We start from the raw sequence: 17,776 nt of genomic DNA on the forward strand, positions 1-17,776 counted from the left end.
CAGCTCTAGGACTCAAAACCGAAGAAAGCTTAAAATGGGAAGCAAGTGGAACATTAACATGTTTCACATTGTCATAGAGAACTTTTCAAGTACTTTCTCCACATAGTTCTCCTGTGATAACCAAAGCTTACCATTTTTCCTGTCTTTGTGTATCTCCATGCCCAAGATATGTTTTGCTGCTCCAAGATCCTTCATATCAAACGTCCTAGAGAGTTGAGCCTTTAACATGTTGATCTCTTCCATGCTTTTGCTTGCAATAAGCATATCGTCAACATACAAAGCTAAGATAATGAATATGCCATTGAAACTTTTGAAGTACACACAATGATTATACTCACTTCTTATAAGGTTCCAGCTCACCATGAAGGAATCAAACTTCTTGTACCATTGTCTCGGAGACTGCCTCAGACCATACAATGATTTCTTGAGCTTGCAAACTAATCTTTTGCTACGACCTCATACAAAACCTTCTGGTTGTTCCATATATATCTCTTCGTTCAAATCACCATGTAGAAAAGTTGTTTTAACATCTAACTATTCTAACTCAAGATTAAGCAAGACAGTTAGTGCCAACACAGTACGTATAGAAACAAGTTTTACAACTGGAGAAAAAATCTCATGAAAGTCTATACCTTCAACCTGAGAATACCCTTTTGCTACCAGTCTCGGCTTATACCTTTCGATACTTCCATCAACTTTCCGTTTCAGCTTGAAGACCCATTTGCATCCAACAATAGTTCTCCCTTCAGGAAGCTCTACAAGGTCCTAGGTATTGTTCTTGGCTAAGGAGTCCATTTCTTCTTCCATAGCCATTTTCCATTTCTCGCTATCTGTATCATCTACTGCTTCCTGATAACAAGAAGGTTCCCCATATTCAGTAATCAAAGCAAAAGATGAAGCAGAATCTTCATACCTTTTGGGAGTTTTCCTTTCCCTTGTAGACCTTCTTAGAGCGACTGGCTGTTGAACAGGTTCAGAAACTTGCACTGGGTCAGAAGCTTCAATGGCTTCCTTTGTGTCGTCAACACATTTTTCTCAAGAAGTCTCTCCTTCCTTTCGACTGTTACCGAAAGGTCTAGCCTCCAACTAAACTCGTTGATTCGGCGATACCTGTTCCTATTTAATTCTTTCAACATTTGATTTTAACAGAGAGGATTCATCAAATGTTACATCTCTACTAATGACTATCTTCCGCAATGTAGGATCCCACAACCTATATCCTTTCACTGCATAGTCATACCCAACAAAGACATAACATTTCGACTTTGGATCTAATTTTGAATGGTGATTTTTCGAAATGAGAGAATAAGAATCACAGCCAAATATCCTCAAATGTGAATAGTCATAAGACTGACCTATCCAAACTTCATTAGGAATTTTACAATAAATTGCTACTGAAGGTGATCTGTTAACTAAATAACAAGTAGTAGATACTGCTTCTGCCCACAACTCCTTTTGCAAGATAGCATTGCAGATCATTCTTCTGGCTCTTTCCATAATAGTCCAATTCATATTCTGAGCAACACCATTTTGCTGAGGAGTATAAACAGTAGTTTTGTGTCTAACAATTCCCTCATCCTTACAGTATTGTTCAAATTCAACTGAAGTGAACTCACCACCATTGTCAGTTCTTAGACATTTAATAGATTTGCTTGTTCTTTTCTCTATCATTACTTTAAATTGTTTAAAGACATTTAATACATCAGCTTTCCTTTTTAGCATCTAGACCCAAACTTTACGAGAGTAATCATCATTAAACGTTAAAAAATACAATGCACCTCCATGTTGGAGAGGTAAATCCCCTCTACGGATAGAGGCGATCCCTACTAGCCCAGAATGGGTCTAGCAACAATCGATCAATGCTACTACGCAAGCTCCTAATTGCAATTAAACAAAGTAGGCAAAGGACACCTACTTGGATTCCAACACTGTTGTTTGATGAAGAGATGCCACCTTCGATCCTTCACTTTGGCTGGTCACGATCCTCCACGATCTCTGCGAACAGATACCTGCACACACGAAGAGAAGACAAACACAAGCGTGAAATCTAATAAAAGCAACTATACATGAGTCAGAAAGGATGTAATTCACATTAACCATCATGAGACGAATGAGAATGGAACCATAATAGTAGTCATCTATTATTAATGATAAATACAGAGAAGAGTACAACCAAGTGTTCTAACGTCGGTATCCTTCTCAGGAGGGGCCAGTCAGCAAGTCTCTCAAGCATTCACCTTTAGAAATGATTCCCCCAAGACAAGAAACTCTCTCTCTCACACAAGCAACAAAACACAACCTTCCTCAAGCTATCAAGTACTTCCACACTTATCACACCAACTACCTATGATAGCAGCAATCAGAGCACTATAATCTCCACACAACTCAAGCTATTCCACACTATATCCAAAACTAGCTGCTCATGGTAATGGTGGAGGTTTATATAGGAGAAGGAGTCTCCTTGAATGGTGGAAGGATGAGCTTATCTCCAAAGGAAGTGGTTGCAAAGGGTCAAACAGACATGCCATATAAGGGAGGCGACATTCACAAGGCCAACAACCAAGCCTGTAGTTATCTGGAAGGCTGGCTGTTAGAACAAATTCGCCCAAACTGGATCAGCGCGGGTGCATAACTGGGCTGGCGCGCTGACATCGCAAGGTAATAATGGTCAAGCTGTTGTCAGCGCGGGCTGGTACAAGAATAGGCTGCGCTGGTCATGAAATTCGATCAGCGTGGAAAAGTCGTGTGCTTCCGCGCTGGCAGCATGCGCGGTCTGTTATGAAGCGCCAGTCAGCGCGGTTATTTTAGAAACAGATGCGCTGATGAAGAAAACTATGGAAAAAGTGGGTTTGTGGCTAGTTCTGAAGGCATGAACTTGATTATTGTAAGTTCTTGACACAGTATGGTGACTGACAGGGAGACAGTGACAAATTACTGCGTCGAACATCCAAGGACATCATCTGATTACCAGTCAATGATGAAAATTGTTAACAGACGCGAGAGGTACCACCAATAATGACAATGGCCCTCAAGGTACTATAGGTACAATCTACGGCGTGTGAATCAATGAGCTGGTTTCAAACACCCACGGAATCATTCGATCGGAGGCCAATGATGTAAACCTCGCGTCGAACACGAGGAACCTGCTATTGAGGCATGCAGGCTCCAAGGCACCTGAGGGAGTCTCTAAGTCGCCTTCCTGGATAATGAGCTGAAGTCGACAGGAAGTGACCTTGATCGAAGGTGGGCCATAATGTTTCCCACATCATCGACACGAGACAGAGGTAAAATAGTTTGTGTGAGATATAAGCGAAGGTTGTACAAGTGCAGAGGTCAACTTCTCTTGAACATATCGGCGGCACGACAATGGATTTGGCAGTATTTGACATCAAATCGGCAGAGGTCATGGTGACAAGGCAATGAGCAGATGAGAGGTCAAATAGGATAACCCGAACCCATGGAGGCTAATGTGAAACGAGATGAGATATCCCCGCCCAGATACGAATGCAGACTAGTGCCATGTTCAAGAGCGACATACTGCCGACACGACAATTATTACAGTTCCATTTCCCCACCATTTCTGGCAGGTACCCCGATTATTTTTGGATGACAAGCTTGACGGGTATAGCATATGCTTGGAGAGTGTCGTTTCGACGATGTCTGATGTCATCGAGTGTTTAACGAGCCTGACAAAGCAAAAACTCGGCGTCTTTTCTTGTTTAGAGAGTCTGAAAAGACAGCGGAAAAGGAGACTCCAGGGGGGTCCTTTTTCGTAGAGTTGTGTCTCTCGAGCCCAAAAAAGTATAAAACAATGCTCGAAAGAACCGCCCGACCATTACGATCGAGGAGTACTTTTCGTAAATAGTGCCTTCGGCCCGAAAAAGTAAAAAAGCGGTCGGAAGCACGTCGTTTTAGAGCCAATAACGAGTGCGAAACGACAAACACCCGACAATCTTTTTAAGTTCAACGGTCGAAAAAAGAGCTTAAAACAACCGCCTCTCGTTATTTTAACGAGCTGAGAAGAGGGCTCGGCTATCTTTTCGTCTTTAAATGGTCGGAAAAGAGCTGAAAGCAGACCTCCATTTTTATTCTCTTTAACGAGTCAAAAAGGAAAAATACTTGGCAATCTTTTCATATTTTACGAGTCAGAAAAGAGCTTAAAGGCGACTCGTCCTAGAGGAACGAGTGGTATAAAGGGTAGAAACTGTTTCCGGCAATGGCGGAAGTGCTCAAAACATGTAATGGTCAAGAGGCTGGCTAATAAAACCACTCATCGCTACGGTTCCTAGGAAAGGAAAAACAACCAAGTGAAAGCATATGATCGGCCAAAGAGATGGTGGCGATGGAATGAAAACAACCAAGGCTCATCTAGCAGAATTCAGCGGATAAAAAGGGCAATCACAAGATGTAAAGCGGGTATGGGTTCATTTTTACACAAGCTTGAACCATGGAGAACTTTGCCTGGATTCGGTTTCATGTTTACAGAAGCTTGAAATGAAAAACTATGCTTGTTATAAGTTCGCATGCCCCCAGCATAATGACGCAAAACGAGGTACATGCCCCCCAAGCTTCATTGCATTGAACACAGTGGATGGAATGAAGATTCACCTTTGAGAGCTTGGAAAGACTCGACTTGGATTTTACGAGATCTTAATCAAAGACTCAATTTGGAAAGGGGGTTGTTTCATTTTTTAATGAGGTTGATACAGTAAAAGATTTATCCTCATAACCCTTGTTTCATTTTTTAATGAGCTTGACACGAGATCAGGAACTATGCTCGGGACCAAAGTCATTTCATTATTTTAACGAGGTTGAGACATTTGCAAAACTATCCTTGGGATGCCTTGTTTCATTTTTTAGCGAGCTTGACACAAGACAAGGAACTGTGCTCCACCACCTTGTTTCGTTTTTTAACGAGGTCGCCATAAGATCAAAACTATCCTCGGACTAAGCCTAGTTTCATTTTTTAAGGAGCTTGACACCGGAAAGGAACTATGCTCCGACTGAACTTCATCATAATGAACAGGAAGTCGGGGCTTCTAAGAGAGTGGCTCCGGAGGGAAGGCCGACATCTTGGAAATCAGGACCTAATGCCCCTAGGACACTATGCACGATGGTGTCATCACTGGGTACGGGCACGGGGTAGGTGGCCACGTAGTTGATTTGCGGTGAGGCAGATGCAACTGGTGGATTAAAACCAGGAGGGAAGGATGAGTGTGCCGGAGGGGTTTGTGGACGAACGAACGATAATTGATCGAACATCACGATCCTTCCATCGTGTGGAAAACAAACCACGCGGAAAAGTGAAGAAACAAGGGCTCCCATGGCATACACATAATCACGACCAAGGAGAAGATTGAAGTCTAAAGAACCTTGGGTAACCGAGACATCTATATAGACAGTCTTACCCCCCAAAGTAATAGGAAACTTTGGAAGGATCCCTAATGGCTGACTCGTTCCTCCGTCAAACGCAGTGAGATGCGTGCGACAGGTGCAAGCGATGGGGAACCCAAAGCTCGCCAAGTAGTAACGGGCATAAGACTAACCGATGCTCCTTCATCTAACACAGTGCCAGGCAACGCCTTATTGCAAGCATATGCGGTGACCCAGAAAGGCACATGGGATGGAAGGGGACGGGTAGTCAAACGACTCCAATCGAAGGAAATGAACGAACTACTTGGTGGGGGAACCATATGGTTGCCCCCTTGCTCGGAAAGAACCGACTCTGAATTCTCTGGAGAGGTTAGGATAGGAACACCATTATCAGGCTCCAGAGAATTTGACGAGACGAGAAGAACATGAGAATTTTGTTCTTCCGAAACAGAGTGCTCGAGAGGAGGTGAACTCGAATCAACACCCTTTCTGACCAACGGCGGGTCTGGAACAGGCTGGGGACAGCCAGGTTCGGGAAGAGAGGCCTGGACAAGAGAGGAATCTGAAGCAATCTCTTTATCAGGAGGCGGATGATCTGCAGCTGCAGAAAGACGTTGATAACCAGAGGGAAATTGGTTTGAAGGAGCTGTAAGACTTTCCAAGACAACGGAGGCTTCATCCATGAGCGGACAAAGGTGAAGGGGATGATTGCCTTCACAAAGTTTACAGGGGATTCGAATCTTCCCTTTTCCTTTACCATTCCCAACTGATAGGGAAGGATCGCCGTGAGCTTCAGTGGACGATGAAGGGCGGGCGGGATCATGAGACCAGACTTCTAATACCCTGGGAATGCCAGGACAATCACGAAGAAGATGGTCTTCCTTGCATAATCGACAAGGAAACTTAACCTTCCATGGAGGGGCAGAGGGTGGCCCTATTTCAGATGTAGTGGAGGGGGTAGCTGGATTTGAGGAGGGGACGGTGCATGTAAGCTCTCCCTTAGGGGACTTCTTCTTCTTGGTCTTCTTCTTCTTCTTCTTAGCCACCTGGTTACTTGGATCGAGAGTTTCACCTGGTGAAGTACAAGAGGAAGACGTAGAAGTAGGCGTTGAAGGGGACAGATCCACCTTAGGATCAACATGATGTTGTTCAGGTGGAGGGACTGATGGACTAATAGCCGATACGGTAGGAACCAAAGAGGTTGAAAACAACCAAACAGGCAACCCAACGGTTAACCCTGGTAGGCACAACGTTGCCATATATGGAGCACCAACATTCCCAAGAGGAGGGAAATGACCTGGATTCCAATCAGGAGGGGAACGTTGGTTAGTGAACCCTGGAAAAGCTGCCATCGCAGACGAAAAGAAAACTACTCAAACTAACGCACATGAGATCTAACCAGGTAATGTTATCGTAGCCAAATGAATTTTAAGACGCACAGACACAACTTGACCTTTTCATGTTTTAAGAGTCAAGAAAAGGACAAAAGATGACTCTAGTCTCCTTCCAATATTTAATGAGCACGAAGTGACAAGACGCTCACTGGCACCTTTTCATTTAGGGAGTCCGAAAAGGATCAAAAGTGACTACTCTGGAGACTTCTAGGCAAAAGTTTTACCAAGCAATCCGTAAAACCGCTTATACACCTTGGCAATCATATGAGAACCAAGGACTTTATGTACTGCAGTCAATCTTCCCGAATGCTGTGTTCGGTGCGTTACGGTTCGCAAGGCGGCAGACTCGGCTTCCTATGGATCAAGGATAAAAGCCTAGTGGGGTCTTCCTATATACGCGACGGTACGTGGGAGCACAGTCCGTGTTAGACCACTATCGAGTCACAGAAGGAGGAATCACCCAGCCGTAATGTGAAACAATAGTGACTATGTTTAAAGACGCCGGAACACGTCTCTAGCCTAGACCTCTAGATTTTTGCGTTATGTTCCAATGTGTTTTTATGTTCATTCAGTTCATTTTATGGTTGATCTTGAGTTAAGTCTCGGTTTCAGGTCCTACCGTATGATCTCTCACAATTTCCTAAATGCAAACTACATGCCAAAGGACATCATTTCGTTCGATGAATTCTAACTATGAGAGGGTTGAGAGCTTTCAATCAAACAAAACGAAATCAAACAATAAAACAACCTAGTGCAGCTAATGACAAAGAAATGAGGCTTTTCTTTTGAGAATGCAAATCAACAAAATGCTCTTTTGTTTGATTAACTATCGAATGCAAAAGATTTTAGTTCGATTTTCTTTTCAATGACATGATGCACTTGCAATGAATTTTGAGAGACAATAAACACCGAGTAAAGAACACAAAAAATCACTCAATGAAACACAAAACAAGCGTGAAAAAGAGTCGGTTGAACCCAAACAATTGTGATCTATGTCCGGGTGGTGAGGAGTGACCGAAACAACCAAAGGACTGGTTCGAGGACAACCACCTAAACAACCAAGCAAAGAAAGAAAAAAGGAAAGTTCCGAGCCGTAGCAAAGACAAGCAGCAATGAATGTTTGCGGACAAGTGAACAAGACAAGGTTGATCCGGTGGAAACTGGGTGATGGCAGTAGGTCACGGGTCACAAAAATCAAATTCATTCAACAGGGCTTTGCAAGCAAGTGTGCAGCAGTTCAAAAAATGAATATCAAGCCACAAACCAAGTAGAAAGAGCTGGAGAAAGTCAAAACCACAGGCTCAGGAGGTAAAACTGAGACAATTTCAATTTTACAGGATCAGCGCGGTTAGCCTTCAGGAACTGTGCGCTGAAACTAGGGAGCGCGTAGCAACTTGGCGCTGTCAGCGCGGAAGGACACAGATAAAGCGCGCTGGTCTGATTTTCAAAACCGTCGTGACTGTTATACGTACAAGCGCGATGACAACAGGTTTAAAGAAACAGGCATGCGCTGTCAGCACAACTGTTTTGATATAAACCGCGCTGAGGATAAAAAAGAGGCAAAAACAAGCCAAAGACTCCCAAACCAAGGCCAGAACTCTTTAAACAATTCATACACCTCCCAGACTGAATCAGGAAGTCTAAAAAGCAGAGAACTAAACTCCAAACTTGAAAGGAGAGAACAATCGAATTCAAACACAAAAATGGACACAAGAGACAAAAGGCTGGACTCAGTCGCCAAATTGTTGGAGAGGTAAATCCCCTCTACGGATAGAGGCGATCCCTACTAGCCCAGAATGGGTCTAGCAACAATCGATCAATGCTACTACACAAGCTCCTAATTGCAACTAAACAAAGTAGGCAAAGGACACCTACTTGGATTCCAACGCTGTTGTTTGATGAAGAGATGCCACCTTCGATCCTTCGCTTTGGCTGGTCACGATCCTCCGCGATCTCTGCGAACCGATACCTGCACACACGAAGAGAAGACAAACACAAGCGTGAAATCTAATAAAAGAAACTATACATCAGTCAGAAAGGATGTAATTCACATTAACCATCATGAGACGAATGAGAATGGAACCATAATAGTAGTCATCTATTATTAATGATAAATACAGAGAAGAGTACAACCAAGTGTTCTGACGTCGGTATCCTTCTCAAGAGGGGCCAGTCAGCAAGTCTCTCAAGCATTCACCTTTAGAAATGATTTTCCCAAGACAAGAAACTCTCTCTCTCACACAAGCAACAAAACACAACCTTCCTCAAGCTATCAAGTACTTCCACACTTATCACACCAACTACCTATGATAGCAGCAATCAGAGCACTATAAGCTCCACACAACTCAAGCTATTCCACACTATATCCAAAACTAGTTGCTCATGGTAATGGTGGAGGTTTATATAGGAGAAGGAGTCTCCTTGAATGGTGGAAGGATGAGCTTATCTCCAAAGGAAGTGGTTGCAAAGGGTCGAACAGACATGCCATAGAAGGGAGGCGACATTCACAAGGCCAACAACCAAGCCTGTAGTTATCTGGAAGGCTGGCTGTTAGAATAAATTCGCCCAAACTGGATCAGCGCGGGTGCATAACTGGGCTGGTGCACTGACATCGCAAGGTAATAACGGTCAAGCTATTGTCAGCGTGGGCTGGTACAAGAATAGGCTGCGCTGGTCATGAAATCCGATCAGCGCGGAAAAGTCGTGTGCTTCCGCGCTGGCAGTGCGCGCGGTCTGTTATGAAGCACCAGTCAGCGCGGTTATTTTAGAAACAGACGCGCTGATGAAGAAAACTATGGAAAAAGTGGGTTTGTGGCCAGTTCTAAAGGCATGAACTTGATTATTGTGAGTTCTTGACATAGTATGGTGACTGACATTGAGACAGTGACAAATTACTGCGTAACACTCCATATGACACAACAGGGGATGGTCCCCACAGATCAGAATGAATATAGTCTAAAACATCTTTACTATTATGATTTCCAAATTTAAATCTCTGTTTACACTATTTTCCATACACACAATGTTTACAGAAATCTAACTTCAAGGATTTCAGATCGGGAAGAGATTTACATTTCATCAGTATCTGAAGGCCTTTCTTGCTCATATGACCCAATCGCTGATGCCATAGATGAGTACCTGCTTCTTCCTTTTCTGATGCAACCGCTACTTCACTGACTTGAGTACTTCCTTTTAACCTGTAAAGATTTCTGACCTTTTCTGCCTTCATAACCACAAGGGCTCCTTTAAAGACTTTCAAGATTCCATCCTGACCTGTAAACTTATAACCATCTGAATCCAACACTCCCAATGAAATCAAATTTTTCTTCAAATCAGTTACATGTCTAACACTAGTTAATGTTCTAACTATGTTATCATACATCTTAATCCTGATATCTCCCATCCCAACAGTCTGACATGACACATTGTTACCCGTAAACACAGAACTATCGTTTACATTTTTATACGAAGTAAACCAGTTTCTATGCGAGCACATGTAGAGCGAAGCACCAGAGTCTAACAGCCAACTATCTAAAACCTGAGAGACATTACATTCAGGTGAAGTTTCATCTATCATACATAATTCTTCAGCAGATAAAACTTCGTCTATCATACCTGAATCGACCTAATTTGCTTCCTTCTTCGGGTTTTCGGATTCCTTTCGTTTCCAACAGTCCTTCTTCAAGTGTCCAATTTTACCACAGTTCCAACATTTTGCCTTACACTTCTTTCCCTTCGATTTCGACCTGGAAGACCCCCTTGGTTTTTCTCCTCTTTTCTTTGAGTGTCCTCTAGCGACCATGGCTTCTGATGCAGCTATTTCAGTGATGGATTTCCTTCGTACTTCTTCAGACAGGAGAGCTCCCACGACTGATTCAAAATTCAAAGAATCAGCAGTGCTCAAGGTGATTGAAGTTACGAAGTGATCCCACGATTCAGACAGAGAACACAACAAGGTTATGGCTTTATATATTTCCTGTATTTTGACTTCCATATCTATTAATTGACATATTAGTGTATTAAAAACATTCAAATGTTCTGCAACGTTTGAACCTTCTTTCATTCGAAGACTGTATAACTATCTTTTTAGATAAATTATGTTGGTTAATGACTTTGTCGAATAGAGATTTTCAAGTTTTTCCCACAATCCTAAAGCTATAGTCTGTTCAACAATATTGAAGAGAAGTTCATCCACTAGGCATAATCGGATGGTACTGAGAGCTCGGGCATCCGAGTCCTCCCAGTTTGAAGTAGTCATGGTTGCAGGTTTCTTAGTTGCCCCATCCAATGCCTTGTGCAACCCTTGTTGCACAAGCAAATCCCTAACCTTCAGTTGCCAAAGAGCAAAATTTCTCTTTCCAGTGAATTTCTCCACCTCGAATTTTGCATTCAACATCTTGGCCATTTTCTAAGGTTTCAATCTTCAGTCTAGGTTTTTTTCTTTTCAAAAAATAGTCTGAGCCTTAGGGTTTATTTGTTCTTTTTCTTCAAAAAAAACTTAAAAAATAATTCCCCCAAAACAACTCTTGGACAGATTTTTATTTAAAAAAAAAAACCTTGTTTTCTTTTCTTCCCTTTATTTTCCAAAAATTTCTGGGAAAAAAAAAAATATCCTTGTTTTCTTTTCTTCCCTTTGTTTTCCACAACTTTCTGGGAAAAAAAAAATATTCTCAAACAAAAGTTTCTCTCAAATTTAACCACAAAAAAAATACCCGGATCCAGCACGCAGATCTAGTAGCACGGCTGGCAGCAACTGGCAGCGAACACGACGAGGTTCTGGCAGTGACTGCAGACCACCCTTCCTTCATGCAGGCATTCTGGACTTCATGCAGCACGCATGCAGACCACCCTTCCCTCACGCAAAGGGTTTGGCAGCACACTGGTCTGGCAACGTCTTCTCACACAGCTTCCTCGTAGTTTTTATAACAAAAAAACTTCACGCAGACTCTGGTCTCACATAGCCTCTCATGCACGTAGATTCAGGTAGTGGATTCTTCCCCTGCAATTTTCATGCAGACAGTTCGACTGTTCTGGAATCCCTTCTTCATCTCACGCAGCGCCTAGGCAGATTCCTGTCCCTCTCACGCAGGTAGATTCTGGCAGCGGATTCTACCTCTCTGGATCTTCACGCAGGCAGTTCGAAGGCTCCATGCAGGTTCTGACTTCTTTCTCTCACGTAACTCATGCAGGCAGTTCGACAGTTCCATGCAGGTTCTCGCTTCTTGCTCTCACACAGCCGCTGGCTCTTCAACCTCACGCTGGTTTGGTAGACAGCACACATGCTTTGGTCTTCACAGGTAGCCGCTGGCTCTTCAACATCACGCTCGCTCTCTCTTCAACCTCACGCTCTGATACCACTTGTTGGTCAAATAGAAGGAAAAATAGGAAAGAATTACGCACATTCAGTTATATATTGACCAAGAAAACACCATAACTAACTGGAAACCAAACACACACATAGACACAGGATTTACGTTGTAAAACCTCAAAATGTGTCAAGGAAACAGCCACGGGGCAAAGGATTGGAATATATTATTCAGCAATGGTTCTCTTTCACTTACATTTCATGGACATTCACTAGTTTTATATCACCAACCTCCGTTAGATAAGTGACAATTCCGTATAAAACTCAATAATTACTTTTTACCCAAAGTTACTAATTTGTTGTCAAACTAACAAGTTGAGCAATTATAACTTGATCACTTACCTCAATTTTGATATAAAAATAATAGTGTAAATGAATTGGAACATAGTTTTAAAGAACATATTTTTCTTTTTCATATATTTTGGTATTGAGCTCTTTGTTCCACTAATACTTGGATATTTTGGTATTGAGCTCTTTATTCCATGAATACAAGGATACAAATAGTATTAATATTCTTAATAGAATTTGAAATCCTCAGTACCTTTTATCTTAAAAAAACCTAATTAAAAAATAAAAAATAAAATATCATTTAATTTGTTATTTTATTATCCGTTTTCTCTCTTTCTAAGGACAATATCCTCCTTAAAAGAGTTATTAGTCCCTTCCTAAAGCAATGGAGGGACTATAGGGATGGTTGGCTAGATATTAATTCATGGTTTGACTAAACAAAATTTGCTCAATTCTGCTCTTAACCAAACTTTAATATTGGAAATTTCATTCCCTGAAATTTTTAACGAATGTTTTGAGTTTGCCTTCTTATTGTAAACCTCAGGTGACCCGATGTCATTTTAGCCGGGCTAAAGTACTTTATCCAAAGTTTTATTTTAAAAAAATATAAAAAATTCATTTTATCCAAAGTTTCGTTGGCCGATAAATGGTCTCTATTTTATCCAAATTCATCCAAAGTCAAAGTAGCAAATAGTCTCTATTGTATCCAAAGTAGATTTGGATTTGTAGATGGATACATAACTTATTTTAGTTGGCAAAGCACAAGTTCGTGGCAAGCCACCAAGTTGCATGCTCCCATGTGTTGGAAATAGGCTTTGGCTTGAGCCATTACCTTAGTTGTGGAGTTTCTCAAAAGGTGAGGAGGCAAAATGATATGATTTATATCAATCTACCTTCGAGTGCAACTCTTGGACCATCCACATCGACTACAACTCATCTTGCAACTCATGGACCATCCACATCTAGTGCAACTCATCATGCAACTCATGCTTCCACTCCAAATCATTGTGCAACTCATGGACCATCCACTAGAATTGATTTATTTTATTTTTGAAAATATTTGCAGAAATTGGTATAACTTGTATAGCTCCTCACCCACAAAAGGAAGGAAGGTACTGATATTGACTTGCCAAAAAGACAAACCAATGGTATAGTTTCAGTTTCAGTTCTTATGCAAGTTGGTATAGTTTCAATTTTAGTTCTTATGCAAGGTATTTCATCATAAATTTTTGTTTTTATGTTTAGACATAAATTTCAATCCCTATGCATTTTCTCTCTCACCTATTACTGCTACCCAGTTTTAGTTCCTATGCATTTTCTTTCTCACCCATTACTTTTTAGTTTGTAAAAAAAATAATAGAAAATGCACTATAATAGAAATTATTTTCTACAATCAATTTCTATATGATGATCAATGAAATCTCTGCATAAATGAATAGAGCAAGAATTTCTTCTTTATAAAACTTGCAATAATGGAGAAAAAAACAAATTAAAAAATCAATTCAAACCTACAAATAAATAAATGTAATTTAACTAGAAGAGCTTACTAGAGCATGGAGTTTTATTTACGTACAGAAATCCCACCCACATACATTTCAACTGACAATAGGCAACAAAACTAGAACAATAAATAAAAACAAATCTACACCGTGATCTATGTAAACCCCAGAATTACCAAAACAATTAAAGGTAATCTTCATATGCACAAAGGCTAATGACCTCACTTACACTAAAGCTGCAGCAGCTTTAGAAAAACGTTTCCCAGGCTATGGATACCTAAAGGTATGTTGATCCCCTCCACTCCAAAACTCCATGGTTTTCCTAAGTTGTCCTTGCCTAACTATATGTAGATCCCCTCCATTGCAAAACTCCATGACCAGGCAGGAGAACTTATTTGTCTCTTCCAAGGCTGTGGATGCCTAAAGGTATGTTGATCCCCTCCACTCCAAAACTCCATGCCTTTCCTAGGTTGTCTTTGCCTAACGATATGTTGATCCAGTCCATTACAAAACTCCATGACCAGGCAGGAGTCTTGAGATGAGAATACAATGTCTGTAAGAATGGATGATCTAAACAAGAAAAAATAAAAATCTCTCTCTGGGCATGTGTGCTCTCAGAGACTTCCCTGTTTTCAAGCAACCCTTTATCACCACTTTAATTAAAAAATAATAATTGATTCAACTCTGCTAAGAAAACACTCCCAATATCCCGACTTCCCAAGGGCTTCAGAAACCTAAAATGACTCCAAACCAAAAAGAAATCTCTGACTTTTACGACCTGAATGGTGTAGCATATCTGATGATTGCCTTTGTGTGGTTTGTTTAGATCACTACTCAAACTACTTTCATTGCTGTAACTAACATTGCTTCTGTTACTTTCATTGCTGTAACTAACATTGCTTCTGTAGCTGGCCACTCCCAAGTACTCCTCCCACTTTCAACACACTAAGCCTCTGTTCAGTTTTGCATTCATTAATTGTTGTATCTGCAGTAATGCCATCACTTACATTCCCGCTAAAACTGCTCGTGACACTACTAGAACTGGAACCCATGAATCATTGCTCTCTAGATGACTCTGTCTACGCTATGCTTTGATTTTCAACTTACAAAATCAATTCTTTATCATGTTATTACTGTTGTTGCATTCTTTGGACTGAAAGCATCAGAAATGGATGACTCTGAGAGAAGCTCTAGTTGCTACATTCTTTGGGTTGAACACAACAGAAATGGATGACTCAGAGATTCTTTGGGCTGAACACAACATAAATAGATGACTCAGAGAGAAGCTCTAGCCTCAAGCTATGCCATAGAATATACTCAGGTTTAGCATGGGATTATAGAAGATCACATGAGCTGCATGCCAGCTTTACGTGTCCATCTCATAACTCAAGGCGTCATTGTGCTGTCTAGCACTTCCATAATTATAACGAATGACTCTTTAATCTGTGTTTAGTGTTGGATGGTGCTTTTGTTTGTTTTAAGGTTACAACTCTAACGCATTCATGGTGAAAGCGTTTGTTCTTTTTAAGGTTACAACTCTAATTATAACGAATGGCTCTTTTTTCCGTGTTTAGTGTTTGATCGTTGTTTTTTTTTAAGGTTACAAAACCAACGCATTCATGGTGAACGCATTTGGTAATTTTCAGAACTTGAGTGGATATTAAATTATTAAAATATCATTTTTTTCAAGTTTGAAAATGCCCAATATAGATCTTATCAAATGCTCTGAATCTGCCATGTCTATACGATTATTTTCTTGCTTTATAAATATTTTTCATGATTTTACTTGATTTCCGTGGAAATTAAAAATATTCGTGCTATTGTTTACGTTCACCTCGTGTGAGATTGAACTTCTTAAAGCGGTGAACGTGTAACCAACTACTCAACAAGCTTGCTCCCATGGACAGTTGTGTACATAGTTTTAATCCATACCTATTTACCTGTATACAATTATTCATTGCCCTTTATATATCATTACCATAAGCCTTGGCACTCCTTGCTCACACACTTTTCGCTCAAATGATGGAACAGTGGGGAGGGGGAGCGTAAGGTATGTGGAGGGGGAACATAAGGTATCCACATAGGAATGGCGCTGTTGGGCACCAACATTTAAATGACGAAGGAGAGAATTAACCCGGTTTTGAGGAGGTATTAGGCGCCATAACAATGTACTTTCATACCATCAAGATTGCTTAAAAGATGGCTCTGCGACTCTGCCTCTCTTTGTTTTTCTGTTTTGCTTTGTGTTGTGTGCAGTTTTGATATATCTTCATATATAAAGTGCTACAAATGTATTCCAGATTAGAGTTTAGTCTCTGCGATGCGTTTCTAATTATTTTATTCATATAATCATTATTTACACCATGCTGTAATTACACAAATGTTTATATTCCAATATGAAATAGTATTCTAATCTATCAAATAGTATTTCAGATTAGACTTTAGTCTCTACCATGCTTTTATCCCTTCTTTTATTCATATAGTTATTGTTTACGACATGTCGCAATTACCCAATTGTGTGTGTTTCAATTCAATTTATTGTGATTCTCACTTTTTTTGCGAAAGCCCATACGTGAGTGTTGTGTTTGTGACATGAAATTTATGTACTTAAATAAAAGTGTCTTGTGTTTCCATTTTGATAATTAAATTAAAAGATGGTGAGGTGTCCCAAAAGTACTTGCTGAATATTAATGTAGTCTATTGTACTTTCATTTTTTTAATAATAAAAATTTAAACTAATTTTTTCTTAAAATGGTTAGCCTCTAATTTACTATGAAATTTTATAATAATATTTTCTGAGAGTAGAAATTTATAAAAGTAGTTAAGAATTTTTGTAAGAGAATTGCTTGAAGGAATAATTTAGTGTATTTTTTGGTTGGACACTCTATCCATTATTAAGAATTGGAAAGTTAAAAAAAATGGTTGAGTGAGTGATGGAGATGGTTTTTTCTTATCACTAGTAATGGGTGGAGTGCGTGGATGTAACATATAGCGAGACATCAAAAATTGTTTTACCAAGTTTAATTCCATTTCTATTTTTGTCTTAAATTATTAAAACTATTGGGCTTAAATATTAATTAAAAGACTTTGTACCACTTTGTTAAAAGATAAAAGAAAGAGTTAAGACTTACAAGTGTTCCTTCACCCTTATCCTTAAGAGGAGAAAGGGCACAACCCTAGGGGGGTTGAAGAAGATGAATTCCTCCTAGAGCTGGAAAACCTAATGAGTTGGAAAGAAATTTGTGGTAAGAGTTATGGGGTAAGAGACTTGACGCTTGATAGAGTAGTAACCCCAAGGTACCGAGTTGTTCCTCATTGATAGTGGAAGGGCTCCGAGGAGGAATCGAAGTATTTGCGGGTTTCGAGGCTCTAGGTGGATAGACCTTCTAAATAATTATTGTGTGCGTAATCAAAGAGAGATAAGTGATACTATCATGTTAATCATTATCACCATTAAATATAGAATGTTTACTATTAAGTAGAAAGTATAGGAATTATTTAGCATTAGTAAATAATATCTATTGATTCCTAAGAAGAATAGTAAAATTATTGAGTCATTTACTATGACTAATTAGGATTAACCACTAAATACAAGTACAAGAACTTAGGTAAAGAATGGTCTAGTGGATTGAAATCTCCTTGGGATTAGTAAATGGTCTTGTGAGGAAATATTTGAGTATTCCTAGATGGATTATATGCCTTGGAGAGGGAGTGTGGTATCCTATCGAATTCCTTCCAACCTTGTGCCATGATCTAGTGGAAAGACACCCTACTTTTCAATGCCTGTAATTTGACAATGTTGGTTATTATGATATTATCATCCTTGATACTTATTAATCTTTATAATTCCTTATATG

This window comes from Pinus tabuliformis, chromosome 6 (genome assembly GCF_031772625.1).
Source record: "Pinus tabuliformis cultivar Carrire ecotype Pingquan chromosome 6, CPIR1, whole genome shotgun sequence".
In the NCBI taxonomy this organism is placed as follows: domain Eukaryota; kingdom Viridiplantae; phylum Streptophyta; class Pinopsida; order Pinales; family Pinaceae; genus Pinus; species Pinus tabuliformis.